This window comes from Cottoperca gobio, chromosome 16 (assembly GCF_900634415.1).
Source record: "Cottoperca gobio chromosome 16, fCotGob3.1, whole genome shotgun sequence".
Lineage (NCBI taxonomy): Eukaryota > Metazoa > Chordata > Actinopteri > Perciformes > Bovichtidae > Cottoperca > Cottoperca gobio.
In genome coordinates, this window is record NC_041370.1 from 22,982,753 (window position 1) to 22,997,791 (window position 15,039).

At 41.8% G+C, this 15,039-nt stretch overlaps 1 protein-coding gene across 2 annotated transcripts in view; it reads left to right on the forward strand.

The window, feature by feature from the left end:
- The window catches only part of ldlrad4b (low density lipoprotein receptor class A domain containing 4b), a 212,055-nt gene that overhangs the window by 241 nt on the left and 196,775 nt on the right, over positions 1 to 15,039 (forward strand). The window lies entirely within an intron of this gene.

Genomic DNA, 15,039 nt, shown 5'->3' on the forward strand with positions numbered 1-15,039 from the left:
TAGGTGGCTGGAGGAATGTTCTGGTTATGCTAGCTGGTGTGGCTAACGTTAGCCAGGCTGTCCGATGTGGGTCTGACTTTGGGTCAGACGGTTGAAGTTGCTGTTTAGAGTTGGGGCTGCCTTCCAAGCTGCGCCAGACAGCAGAGCTAAGCTAACACCGCTCAGTTAGCAGCATGCAGGCTAGTCCTGTCTCCCATCCATTCATCGGGGCCACAGCACCAGACCGCTCTGTCTCTGTCGGGTAACGCTGCATCTCCCACTGACCGTGACCTGCGACTCAACTACAACATGTATTACCCTGAAAAGAGACAGACAGAAGTATGTTTTTTTCTGTCTGTCTGGGGTTGTTTTCAGCTGTATTGCCCTGTTTTGAGTTGATGAACAAGCTAGCTGGGAGGCTAGATTATAAATCTAACACTGAGCTGTCACTCATGTTTTAGGCCAGGGGCTACCTGGTGTTTTTTTGTACGAAAGTACCTCCATCTGAGATGAGTTGGTACTTTGAGAGTGAAAGAGAGAGTGAGAGTGAGAGAGAGAGACCCTGGTCATGTCTGTTGCAAGTCATGTGTAACTTCTGAATCACATCAACATCTGCATCCTTTTGCAACAACAAACCAAATTCTCCTTCTCTTGCAGAGATTTGCAAAGATGAATTTTACAATCCACATTTCACTTACTGATTTTTCTAACACATGAACATGAATCTATATGTGACACTGAACAATGGCACAGCACTGGTCTCTCTGACTGACTGTCCACTGTGTGCCAGCCCACTCATTGGTTTACATTCATTTGATTAGGGGTGTTTTCTGTGTGGGTCTAGTTGGGGAATTCACGTGCATGCTAAAGTGTTGTGTTTCTTGCCAGGCTGGTTGTCTGTACATTAGCCCCCTCCTTGCCTACCATGCTTCTACTTGTCCTGAAGGTTTCAGTCAGGCACCTATAGATGAGTTCTCCAAGCGTTGTATCGTTGGACCCACATGCATTCTCTCTCAGCTTTCCTCCCTTTCTGTCTCATGTACACATTCTTTCTCATGTGGGCCTACATACTTTACACAGTTGTGACACAACTCATCCAGAGCTTCTTGGAGTTTGGATGCTTGTGTCAGAGCTATTGGCTGTGGCAGTACAGTTGTGTAGGTAGCTGTTTGCTTCTCTCAGCTGTTTCCTCTGTCGAGCTGCTGCTGCTGCTGCTGCTGCAGGTAAAGCTGGGTTCAATAAAAGGACGCCTGTGGATGATGATGCGTGTAGATGTTAAGGTAAATATTGCCAACATGTCAGGGTGTCATACTGTTTAAGACTTGAAGGATAATACTGATTTTTAGTGCCAATCGTCTATATGTTGAACCTTTTCTCTACATTATTTCTGAAATGTTTTGATGAGTGGGTCCTCGTTTTAACAACACACATTCCTGCCGCCAGTTTCACGATATTCCACGGACAGTAGGAGGCAGTAAAGCGCCAAGAACAGAAGCACAGTGGATTGCCATGTGCACACAGCGCACCTTTAATACTTAGCAAGAAGCTGAGTTGTGGTTTATCTTCACAGATGTGAGCAGATGTTTGATTTATGTTGCAGCATGCACACAGATTACCACAACTGTTCACACGTGTGAATCAAGTACCTCAATTTGATAAATGTATGATTAAGATTGGCCCTTAATCATTAATTAGCACAACAGAGATTTGTAAAATGATAACACGACATGTTCGTATCATCTTGAACTTGACCGTATCACATGGTCTTCATCAGCAGATGTTTGCTCAGTTGCTACAGTACTTTAGATGTTCAAACGCTCCAATAATATATATATATATATATATATATATATATATATATACTTCTTCACCATGACAATATGGACCTGAAATGACAACAGTTAATTTCAAGTCTTAAAGTACAGGATGCAACAATGCAATGCAAGATAAATGTAAACTACATATAGACACTAGTAATTAGAAGACATTGTCCATTGGAATTCTGTGTATTTATAAATCTTATAAAAACTGTATCCATAGAGCAGATTTCATGGGCAACTCAGGAACTGTTTAATGCAACCTTTACTTAACCCAAAGAACACACAGAGGGCGAGCTTTCACTTTTTAAGGGCAGCTCTGTGCGCAGGCTAAACTGCAAAGGTAGAGTCTATTAATATACAAGTGAATAAAACACAAGTCATGAACACATAACTAAGTGGGGAAGTTAAGGAGAAAGTCAGCGAGCAGACTGCATGTATTATTAGCTACAGTAATGTGTTCGTGTGTTCGTGTGTGTGTGTGTGCGCACGCTTCACACAGCTCACTGTATAACTCCTTCTCAGAGCCAGACGTCTGTGTCCATCTGTCTGTTTGTGTTTTTGTCTGCCTCTTGTTCAAGTCTGTGTGTGTGAGACTGTAACTGACTGTCAGTCCATCCATGTGTGTGTGTGTGTGTGTGTGTGTGTGTGTGTGTGTGTGTGTGTTTCACCCTTTGCCAATTAGCAGCTTCTCACCTCCCGAGGCGAGAGGCCGAATGTGTGTTAGACAGAGGAGGGAGACTTGACGGGGCTTGTCTGCCACTGACGGCTCAGCCTTAACCTGAACCCTCACTACTTCTCACACACACACACACTCCAGTCTGAGCACTGAACTCCAGCTCACACACACACACATGCAGGACCTGAGCTCCAGCCAGTAGTTGATAATGCAGCCTTGTCTGTCTCCGAGCTCATGTGACACTCCAAAATGCGACAGTATTGTGTTGGTGGAGCAAAAGGCGCAAGACGGGCTAAAACGAGTGCCAGCCTGCACTAGAGTGTGTGTGTGTGTGTGTGTGTGTGTGTGTGTGTGTGTGTGTGTGTGTCTTTGTCTGGGTTGTGCTCATGGGTGTGTGTGTGTGTGTATCTTTGTCTGGGTTGTGCTCATGGGCGTGTGTGTGTCTTTGTATGTACACATACACTGTCTGTTATTGTGTGCCTGCCGTAATTGGCATGTATGTAACGCTACAGAGTGGAAATAATGTAAAAGTGAGTGTAGAAGCAAAACAGTGAAGAGCTGGAGCCTGTTGTGTAGAGGGACAAACCAAATGCATCTCATTCTGAGTCTCTTCAACTTTTGCTCCCTGGAGCTGTTTTCTTTACATAATCATTCACAATTGATTGTTCATGCTGCTGTAATTAATCAAGAAAGGTTCATTATATTTCTGCTACTAGCTCAGTTTTCTGAGTTTAATCTTCTCTACTACATCTTGATACCACACATTTCTTTTAAGTCATTTGGCAATCCTTAAAAATAAAATCTATGTTTGCAGCATATCCTTTGAAAAGCACTACAAGCAAGATTTTCACATTTTGGCCCAAGAAAGGAAAACATTCTTAACATTTCTATTCCAATTTCACTATTTTTAACATTTCTTCTTGGGCAGCTCGCTGAGTTCTGACTGAATACATCCAGAAATGTTGTGTTAGTCAAATGGCAGATCAAAGAGCTGCGTGAAACCCTCTGAGAAAAGCTGTGGTTTTATTTTGAACCCCTGTTGGCACTGATAAGTTGATCAAAGAACTTATTTGCCAAAACATGGTATATTGTTCTGTGATGCCCTGCAGAAGTCACAGCATTGAGGTTTGTATCCTGTGTGGAAGGTAATCTCACTCATTCACTGAACACACATCAGCTCCTCACAGATACTCCTGTTCAGGTGTTCAGGACTGCAGCATGTTTGATGCAGCAATCCTGTTTAGCTTTCATGGGTTGTACATTTGTTTGCTACATTTAAGCCTTTTAGACCTTGTAGAAATAGTAGGCTTATAATTACACCAACAAGTTATGTGACTAAATAAGATGTGGAGTGTAGTAGGGCTGCCTCCTCTTAGTCAGTTAGTCGACTAATCAGTCGTTTTGGTTCTAGTAGACCAGGGGTTCTCAATGGGGGCGTCTTTGCCCCCCAGGGGGCGTTCAGAGGACGTCAGGGGGGCGCTGGAAGCAATATTTTAGAAAGGGGGGAGTTCACGTGTCTTTGGGGGGCGTTTGTGTGTACGGCCCGCGAGGAAATTCATAAACATATGCAAAAAAATCTACTCCAAAAAAATGTATCCAAATCTAGTCAGATATAGAATATAGCCCGCGACTGACTGTTTTTCCTGGCCAAGGTCAGGGTCCTTGAACACAACACGAGCAGAACGTGTCATCACATGGTCACGTCATGTCAAAAACTTCAATATTAAACGAGACGGTCATTGACATCAGTGAACGCAGCATGGCGAGAGTAAAAAAGAGAAAGGTGGATGCGGAATGTTCCAGGAGAAATGGAAGAACGATTATTTCTTTGTGGAAGTAAAAGGCCAGTGTTTGTGTGGACGTGCTTGCGGTCATGAAAAAGGCTGTCGAGCTGCATTACAGCACGAAACATGCCAAACTGCACGAGCTGAAAGGACGAGTCGAGTGCATTTGATTAAAGTTAACATTGTGTGTTTTTAGACTTTTATTTTTATTTTGCTGAGCGATAAAGTGCTGCTTGAAAAACAAAAACAAGCGCCGTCCCCCTCAGCCACCACTGCTCGAAAGCATTAATGTTATTCCAAGGATACATCATGAATAAAACTAATCGGAATTAATGTTAAAACACTAACACTCTGGTCGGGACATGGACCAGCAGCAGACAAGCTGCACTCTGGCTGCTCATAGTAGCAGAGCTAACATCAGCAGAGCTAACATCAGCAGAGCTAACATCAGTAGAGCTAACATCAGCAGAGCTAACGTTATAGCAGAGCTAACACCTGCAGAGCTAACGTTATAGCAGAGCTAACACCTGCAGAGCTAACGTTATAGCAGAGCTAACACCTGCAGAGCTAACATCAGCAGAGCTAACGTTATAGCAGAGCTAACACCTGCAGAGCTAACGTTATAGCAGAGCTAACACCTGCAGAGCTAACATCAGCAGAGCTAACATCAGCAGAGCTAACACCAGCAGAGCTAACATCAGCAGAGCTAACATCTGCAGAGCTAACACCAGCAGAGCTAACACCTGCAGAGCTAACACCAGCAGAGCTAACACCAGCAGAGCTAACTTCAGCAGAGCTAACACCAGAGCAAACAGCAGAGCTAACACCAGCAGAGCTAACACCAGCATCGCTGCTGCTGATTTAGGCTGTGTGTTAAAAAACGTGGATATTTTCGCCTGAGTTTATGAACGTTGGAGTCGAGGTCGCTCCATTTATAATTAATGTGTTGGATTTTTGACTTTTTTGCACTTTGTAGTTCTCTCCTCTCCTCTCTCGTTTGTTCGCGAAACGGAGAGAATGTGAATGCGCAAAGCAACGCCGTAAACACGGAAACGTGCACATAAATTAGATAAATAACATAAGCGTTTGGTTTATTTAATAAAATAAACCAGACTTGTTCCTTTGTGCTCGTTTATACATGGAATTCCGGTGGAATCGCAATGCATGCTGGTGTGGCGGGCTTAGAAAAGTGAGCACCAACTCTACAAGGGCCACCATATTGGATTTCTTCTCTACGTGTTTACATTGTATTTAGCTTATTCTTCAAGCGTGTTGTAAGAAGCTTTGAAAGTATTTTGTTGCAAGCGGAATTTAAAGGTTTCAGGAACAAAACCCGAGCTTATTGCCAGGGTGTTTGCTGCATCAGAGATGGGCATTGAGGAGCAACCAACAGCTAACGAAAGACTTTCAATCACAGAAATGGGAAAAGACTAAGCTTTTGGTTATGCCGAGTGGCGTTTCAGTGCCTGATCCCTTGACATTGCAGAATGGCTTGGTCAATGAAAATAACAGCATGACTTCTTGGCCGCCGATATACCTCAGCGATATAACATTATTTTTAATGTCTGACCACCCAGGGAACAATGTCGAGTTTCATAAACGAACTTTGAATGAATACAAAGAAGGCAAAGCATTTAGACTGTTTGACTCTGGCTTGTTGAAACAAATATATTTCAATCCTCTCGCAGATTCTGAGCAAAATGTACTCATTCAATGAAAGTTTCCCATATGCCACATTCGGCATGGATCTGCGCAGTCAAGAAAACTGGCGATATCATAAGTGCTTATTGCAGTTGTGTTGCAGGGTAAGCTATTATAAATATATACCTAACTTGTGTTTGTTAATTATTATTATATATATATATAATAGGCGCTTTCCTTTTTGATGATTTGGGGTTTGACACATACCCCAGGTCGAGTTCAGGATCAGGGAATTCATTTGTTGGTTGCATGAAATGCTCACTGCAAATCCGTGAAGATTTCTTGGGCTCCCAAGGACATAGTTTGAACGGGGGCTTGCAGTCGCAATTTTTCATCAAACGAGTGCAATCGTGAAGCTCACAATGAGATTCTGCCCATTTATTTAGCTTTCTCCCACTGTTTGAACATCCATTCACCACACAATCCCATAACTAGATAAATCCCATAAATTACACACTAAAAACTAGCCAAATACAATGTAAACACGCAGAGAAGAAATCCAATATGGCGGCCCTTGTAGAGTTGGTGCTCACTTTTCTAGGCCCGCCACACCAGCATGCATTGTGATTCCACAGGAAGCCCGAAACTGCGATTCCATGTATCGAGAGTGCAGATTGTTTCACATTTCTGAGGCTGCTGTGTTTAACACCGGTTACAGTTTGAATGTCTGACCCGTCTCTGATTGCCTGCAGTCTATGGCACAGATTAAAGTTTGAATCTTCTTAATAAAATGCCTTTGTTTGCTCCCTGGGTGCATGGTGTATTTGGGCAATTGAAGGTAAAAACAACAAAACATTTGTTTAATAATATAATATTTATTATTATTTAGAAATTGTATTATGTAACTTCAATCTCAGAGAATTTGAGTTTTTATAATAACATAATATAGCCGCCTAATAATAATAATTATAAATATTCTAATTATTGTAATATAATAATTAGAATAATACAAACAGCATAATAATCAACATTAAAATTCAGGGGAGACAAAAAGGAAGCGTACATTTTATTTGATGGGGGGCGGTAAGGGACCTGGATAATGGATAGGGGGGCGCTGGCCCAAAAAAGGTTGAGAACCACTGTAGTAGACAAAGGTTTCTTAACTTGATTTTCTTATGCTTTTTTATGCTGAATGACATAGTTTCAAGAAATGCATGAGCACATACACTATATGGACAAAAGTATTGGGCCACCTCCAAATTACACCTACAGGAGCTTGTATGAAATCCCATTCCAAATTCACAAGCATTAATATGAAGTTGGTCCTTTGCAGCAGTAACAGCTTTCAACTCTTCTGGCTTTGTACAACATGTTGGAGTGTGTCTGTGGGAATGTTTGCCTCTTCATCGAGAAGAGCATCAGTGAGGTCAGACACTGATGTTGCACGAGAGGGCCTGGCTCGCATTCTCTGTTCTAGTTCATCCCAAAGGTTCAGTGGGGTTGAGGTCAGAGCTCTGTGCAGGCCAGTCAAGTTCTTCCACACCATACTCATCCCACCGTGCCTTTATGGACCTTGCTTTGTGCACTGGGGCACAGTCATGCTGGAACAGAGAAGGTTCCAGCCATTTAGCCATTAAAGCCATTTAGTGGGTTTTCTATCGAATACTCAACCACAACTTCCTACTGGCCTCAGCATTCTAAAATCAGTACAAAAAGTATCCTGCGACAGTCACTCTGCCCTAGTTGTTTCTCTCGGTCGCACATGTTGTCGTGTTACTGTAGGTCTCATTGGGATTAATTCATCTCACCTACTGTATATATTTGATCGTTTCCAGTAGTACTCTGACTGGCCCGTGGGGGGAGCTGCATTGTTTGTTTTGACATGTATCACATGCAGTATCTCAGATACAATAATTGGATTTAGACACAAGTAAATGATACATCTCATCTTGTTCTGGGTTTTCAAATCCCACTGACTGATGCACATGGTACAGTTATAGGTCAAAAAGAGGCGGCACCTTTGGTAATATTTGGTGAGGGGGGACTGCATCATTCATGACGGAAGACATGTTTGCTGATGCTTTGCCGTCTTTACGATGGTTATCATGAATAAAACACAGCTCTTTTTCCACCAGGAGTCATTCCCCCTCTCCTCATTTATCTTGCCTTTCTCTTCCTTGGCAACCCACAGCCCTCAAGCTTCAGAGAAGAGAAACTCCCAGCATTTGGCTAATGGCTCCACAGTTCCCACACTGATTAGGAGCGGTCCACAAATTGCAGTATTAAGTATTTGATTAAGTAGTTAAGAAGCCCTTGAAACAACCAAAAAGTGCTGGAGACAGCAATTTGATATTGTTTTACTCTTAAAGCAAGTTTCACAGAGGACATTTAAACAGTTTTGTTAAACTCACTTACTGCTAGAGTGTTTTTAATAAAGCCCGTCCTTGTTTGCATTGCTTCATTTAACCACAAAGCCTAAGTAGCGATTTAATAATTCAGTTAAGTCCCTGCATGGGAGAAAAGACTGGAGAGACGCACACGCACACGCACACGCACACACACGCACACTTTTCACATTGATGCCGTTTCCCTGAAAACCTCCACTTCTTAGGTTTTTTCATTTGACTCAAATTACAGATTTACATGCTCTTTTATGTGTAGCACCGCAGACAATGAATCTCATTGAAAACTAAAAAAAAGTAGAGTTTCAACAATAACATCTTGCTCAGTGGGGAAAACGAGCGTCGTCCTCAGTTCCTGAATAATTTCAGATATTTTGTGTTCTGACAGTGGAGCCGTTTCTCAGTTGTTTGATGAGATGAGTTACAGCAGGGTGTGTGTGAGGTGGATACCCTTCCAGAGGAATGCTGTACTCAGTGCTGCTCTGTTCTCGTGTGGTAATTCAATAGACTGGCCACAGAGGCTGTTAACATGAGTCATACACACCTAATTGTCTCTGCATGTGTGTGTACATACTGCACACTTATCCATTCATCTGTGTGTGCTTATCTGAGAGTGTGTACAACAGCTGCAGAGTGTGTCTCCATCCGTGTGTGTGTGTGTGCGCCTAAAATAGCTCGGACTCTTGTTCTCATGGTGTTCGTCTGAGACGTCTTCACCCTGGCTTTGTCTCAGCGCTGTGTTGTTGAGCAGACCTCTCGCCAAAGGCTGAGATGTTAGCAGGCTGTGGTCTCTGCATTATTGATGCAGAGGGTGACTGGGCTCCGCAGGCCATAGGCTACAACTTAAAAAATCTGAAGGTGGAGTGAACTCCGGCTGAACTCGCAGGGATTTTAGCAGGAGACAGTAGAGACGTAGAGTAGAGTCTTAACACAGAGCGTTCTTAAACCAGGAGCTGAGAGACGACCTGATTCTGGTGACATGACAAGTTTACCAGTGCATTTTAATGAGCCCGGGTCCCAGGGTGAGACTCGGATGATTAAATTTGGCTCATGGGCCGGAAAAGTTTAAGAGAGTCTGCCTTAGATAGGGGCTGAAGTGCACTTGTTTTTTTTTAAGTGGATTCAAGGACTGCATAAAAAGATGTTTCACTAATGAATGCTGTAAAAGGACATATTCAATATGTTAACTTCACGTATCATAATATTTTAATCAATAGCTCAATCATGTTATCATCAATACAGTAAGGGGAAGCTATTTTCCTGAATTTAAGTGACACACCTGAACAACAACCATGCGAAGCAATGATGATGTCTGTTACCATATAGGCCAACATACCATTTTCAAATGAACAAACTAGAATTATTTCTCTGGATTAGTGAAGGCTTTTCCTGCTTAGCAAAGACTCCTGCTTCTCTGTCAACAGCGCTGAGTTAAGACATGTTGAATGAAGAGGTTTCTGTTCTCTCACAGGCTGCGTTTTGCAGTTTGCTACAGGTTTAATTTATTAAATCAAATTTGGTATGAAGGTAAATCTGATTACTACCATGTTGGTACGAAGAGTTCTTTTAACCTCAAATTGTTCTTATAGAATGATCTGATCTGAGAAGGATCTCGTCTACAACTTAAAATGGTCTGTTTCACAGTGTTAGTGGTTTACTAAACTGAATGTATGTAGTTGATACATTTATTACAGTGATCTGTGAAGGTGGTAATGTTACAAGAGGCACATTTCTCTCTCTGCAGGGTTCACCTCGTGCTGCTGCAGCCTTTACACACAGTGATATAGAAATGTTACAGGTTTGACTCAGTAAGATCTCTGAGATGACTTGACATAAAGTGTCGCGGGTGCTTATTCAGACACGAGAGCAATATGTATTGGCCGTCAGATTAACTCAAAGTGATGCATGTCTGAAATGTGCAATAGAGTGACGAATAGAAGCTTTATGATTGCATTACTGTGCAAAGTTATCATGTTTACATTCTTACATTTAATGTGTAACATCTCAGGCTCTGGAGAAAGTTTGCACAGGAAATGACTTTGCTAGATTTCAAGATATAAATGTATTTTTCAGCACGATGTTTGCCTTTTTTAGATAGTGACATGACGTGCAACACAGATCTGACTGGATGTTGTGACCACATGGTCTCAGGCCCCGACAGGCCACCAACTCCACCCGGATATACATGTGTCTAGCATTACCGAAAAGGAGGACATTTCTTATTTCATTTCCTTTACCTGCTCCACATTGTCTCCACTATCAGCATCTGAAATAGTTTAAAAACCCAACTAGAGAAATGAATGCGATGAATGCTTCTAGAAGTCTGGGTGGCTGAGATTCTGCCCACTTGCTGTGAACTTGTGACAGCACGGGGAGGAGAGGCACAGCAGGGGTGTGCCTGAAATAAGTGCAGCTGCTTTGAAGTCAAGGATGGTCCGGTCCACTTTAAAGGTGCATCTACAAAATATTGTCTTAGTTCTAGTTTGGTGACGAAGTTCAAAGTTGTTTTCATGAATAGCAATTTGTTGGAAGATTGAAGTAACTTCACATAATTCCCTCAAGCAGGAGGAAATAAAATTCATCTTTTTCACCGTAACTTTAGATGCTTGGCACTCGTAGATTGTCTCCACGTATGTCTTTATCTGAGGTCTTATGTTTATTTAATTGTAGCTGGCATTAAGAAGTTCTTTGAGTTGAAAAAACTTGCAGACACTCTGAAACTGGTACTGCTGATGCTACAAAAGTGCAAATGAGCAGATGACGTCACATCGCCCTCAGGACAGAGCAACATTTTTAAATCAGGAAAGAATCTGCTAGTTTAGCATTCTTTAATGAATCCCACACCCCTGTTTTAATAAATGATATAATATTAGAGAAATGCCCTGAATTTAAAAACGAGTGGACTTCTTATCCAGTTACAGTGATACAGAGAAGGTGAGAGGGTTATTCAGCTTTGCTCACCCCGTAGCCGAGTGGTTAGATACCCACACGTGTGCTTCCTGGAGTCTGCTGCTGCCATTTCCACTGCAAAGCATTTGAATGTCTCTGCTGTCAAACTCTTCACTTACAAAGCCCTCCATGTTCCCTCCTAACTCACCAAGCCTCTACACAGCTACACTCCTTCTCCTACCTCTTGTCCATCATCCAGGATCAAGCACTGGACCTGCAGAGACCTTTCCATCCCCCCCCAACACATACAATGTGGCTATGTTTAAATAGTCTCCTAAAACTCTCCTTTTCGAAACTGCTTGCTGTGTTTGATATTCAGTCCGTGTCTACAGCACTTTTATTCTGCTCTAGTTTTTTTCTATATATAGTATAATAATAATAATAATAATAATAATAATAATAATAATAATGTATTATAGTTATAAGTAGTGGGACATCATTTTTCAATTGATGCGGCCCATGTATTCTTTCTTCACTTCACCTGATGATTCCTCTTCTAATGGTTGTTGTGGGCGTGCCCAGAATGTAATAATTGACATCTCACTTTCATGTTAATTACACCTTTTATTATTCTTATTAGTATATGGAGTGTGACATAATATAATTCCCAGCATAGCTAAGCCCATTTTCGATCTGAGCAGAGGTCTGATCAGCTATAACTGAAAACGCCTCTGTGGGTGTGCAGACCTTTACAATTTGTCGGGACATATTGACTCTGTTAGCTGTCTCTGTTTGACTGAGAAGATGTTTTCAGACTTCTGTTGTAAATTGTAATTGTTCTTGGTAAATATGGAAGGTCAAAGCTGGTCAGCAGAACAGACAGATCGGACGAATCCGGTGCAAAATTTTATATGTGCCCAAAGTCTCCTCTTCAAAATAAGGATGGTAAAAAGTTTGAGTTTGCTCTCGACCTGCCCAACTGTCTGCTTGTTTCTGGCCCTGACGTTATAGTGATGCATTGTTTCTACTTCTTCAAATGAAGTTGATGAGTAAATTGCTATAATAACTAATAGGTTGTTAAAAATGTCCTTGAAATACATGTTTGACCCAATCAAAACATTTGGTTTAGTACCATACATGCTACCAATGAATACAATCCTGTAAGTTTATGAGCTATGTAATGCAGTCACATGATACTTATAATGAATTAAGTCAGTAGTCTCAAATAGTTTTTCATTTATGATAATGTGAAATATCTACGTTTTGCATATTTTTGTATTTCAAATCACAAACTAATTCTGCCAGTGAATAATTGAGTATATTTAATTAATGTCTCATGACTAAAATAAATGAATTGAAAGTTTATTTTATTCAAAGGACTTTGACTGTGAAATGAAATTAACACCAATAATGTCATCACAGTTAGCAGATCTCTCAGACTTCAGGCACAAATATCCTACCTGTCACCAGGTGTGTGTGTGTGTGTGTGTGCGTGTGTGTGTGTGTGTGTGTGTGTGTGTGTGTGTGTGTGTGTGTGTGTGTGTGTGTGTGTGTGTGTGTGTGTGTGTGTGTGTGTGTGTGTGTGTGTGTTTTAATGTGAGAAAACATGGTTGCTCTGGGCTGGTGAAAGCGGCTGGAGGTTAGTTGGGTTTATGTGTTGGTGTGTGTTGGTGTGGAGGAGGCATAGCCTCAGAGTCACTGCCAAGACCTTCAAGGAAGTTTCCCCGGCTCTGAATCCACAGCTTTAATTGCTGGGAGTCTTTGTGAATACCAAGGGACAGCACTAACTCACTCCCTTTCTTCTAGTCTCTCACCCTGTCTCTCGCTCTTCCCTTCTTTTCATGTCCCCTTTTCCTTTCTTGCCCTATCAAAGAGTCCCGGCGTGTTTACATCCTTAACTTGGTGGTGGTGCACTGAGCAGCACTCTGAAGTTATTATGACAGTGTATTGGAGGAGGACGAGGATATTCACATTTCCAGGCAGCCTTTTGTGTTGTTGGCTGAATTGTTATTTTGCCTCATCAGCCAGCTCGTTAACCTGAGACACAAGGTTGTATGACGTAGTGCAGGGGTCACTAACAGGCGTTAGTCCGAGTCCGGACCTAGACGCCGACCTATACGGACCTGGACCCAGACCATAACTTCTATTTTAACAGCAATTTTTATTTTTTAGCTTTGTGCATTCACATTCGCTCCGCTCTGTGTCACGAAGGGCGGCGCTTCGCACACACCTACACACACAAACAGAGGGGAGGAAAGGTGAGCACCAACTCCACAAGCGCCGCCATATTGGATTTCTTCTCTACGTGTTTACATTTGACTTAAGCTTATTCTTCAAGCGTGTTTACATTGTATTTGGCTAGTTTTTAGTGTGTAAACATCGCTCTTCTAGTTATGGGATTTGGACACCGACATTGTGTGGTGAAAGGATGTTCAAACAGTGGGAGAAAGCTAAATAAATGGGCAGAATCTCATTTTCTCTCAAATTGCGACTGCAAGCTTATTCTTCAAGCGTGTTGTAAACAAACCTACTACTCTACAATGAGTTCTGAACTCTTTTCTTATGATGAGGTTCAGATGTGGAAAGTCGAAGCTTTGAAAGTATTTTGTCGCAAGCGGAATTTTAAGGTTTCAGGAACAAAACCGAGCTTATTGCCAAGGTGGTTGCTGCATCAGAGATGGGCATTAAGGAGCAACCAACAGCTAACGAAAGACTTTCAATCACAGAAAAAGAAAAGACTAAGCTTTTGGTTATGCCGAGTGGCGTTTCAGTGCCTGATCCCTTGACATTGCAGGATGGCTGGGTCAATGAAAACAACAGCATGACTTCTTGGCCGCCGATATACCTCAGCGATATAACATTATTTTTAATGTCTGACCACCCAGGGAACAATGTCGAGTTTCATAAACGAACTTTGAATGAATACAAAGAAGGCAAAGCATTTAGACTGTTTGACTGTGGCTTGTTGAAACAAATATCTTTCAATCCTCTCGCAGATTCTGAGTATTGCTTTTTGAAAGCAAAATGTTACTCATTCAATGAAAGTTTCCCATACGCCACATTCGGCATGGATCTGCGCAGTCAAGAAAACTGGCGATATAATAAGTGCTTATTGCAGTTGTGTTGCAGGGTAAGCTATTATAAATATATACCTAACTTGTGTTTGTTAATTACTATAAAACTCAATATATAGAAAGTACATTTGTCAATATATAAATCAAGTAGATAGACTACATACCCCAGGTCGAGTTCAGGATCAGGGAATTCATTTGCTGGTTTTCCTTGCATGAAATGCTCACTGCAAATCCGTGAAGATTTCTTTGGCTCCCAAGACTTCCCATTGTAATCCTGTCTCTTTACAGCTTTGGTCCATGCTAGCCTTCTGTCATTGTTCTTTAGTGCTGTTGGAAATGGAAATAGTTCGAACGAGGGCTTGCAGTCGCAATTTTTGCAATCGTGAAGCTCACAATGAGATTCTGCCCTTTTATTTAGCTTTTTCTCACTGTTTGAACATCCTTTCACCACACAATGTCGGTGTCCAAATCCCATAACTAGAAGAGCGATGATTACACACTGAAAACTAGCCAAATACAATGTAAACACGCTTGAAGAATAAGCTTAAGTAAAATGTAAACACGTAGAGAAGAAATCCAATATGGCGGCGCTTGTGGAGTTGGTGCTCACTTTTCTAGTCTTGCCACCCCAGAATGCATTGCGATTCCACCGGAAGACCGAAACTGCGATTCCATGTATATAGACAGATGAGAGGCAACAGGCGAGAGACAGACGGAAAGACGAGTTAGAGATACAGGGAGAGAAGATGGAGAAAGGGAGAGAAACACAGACGA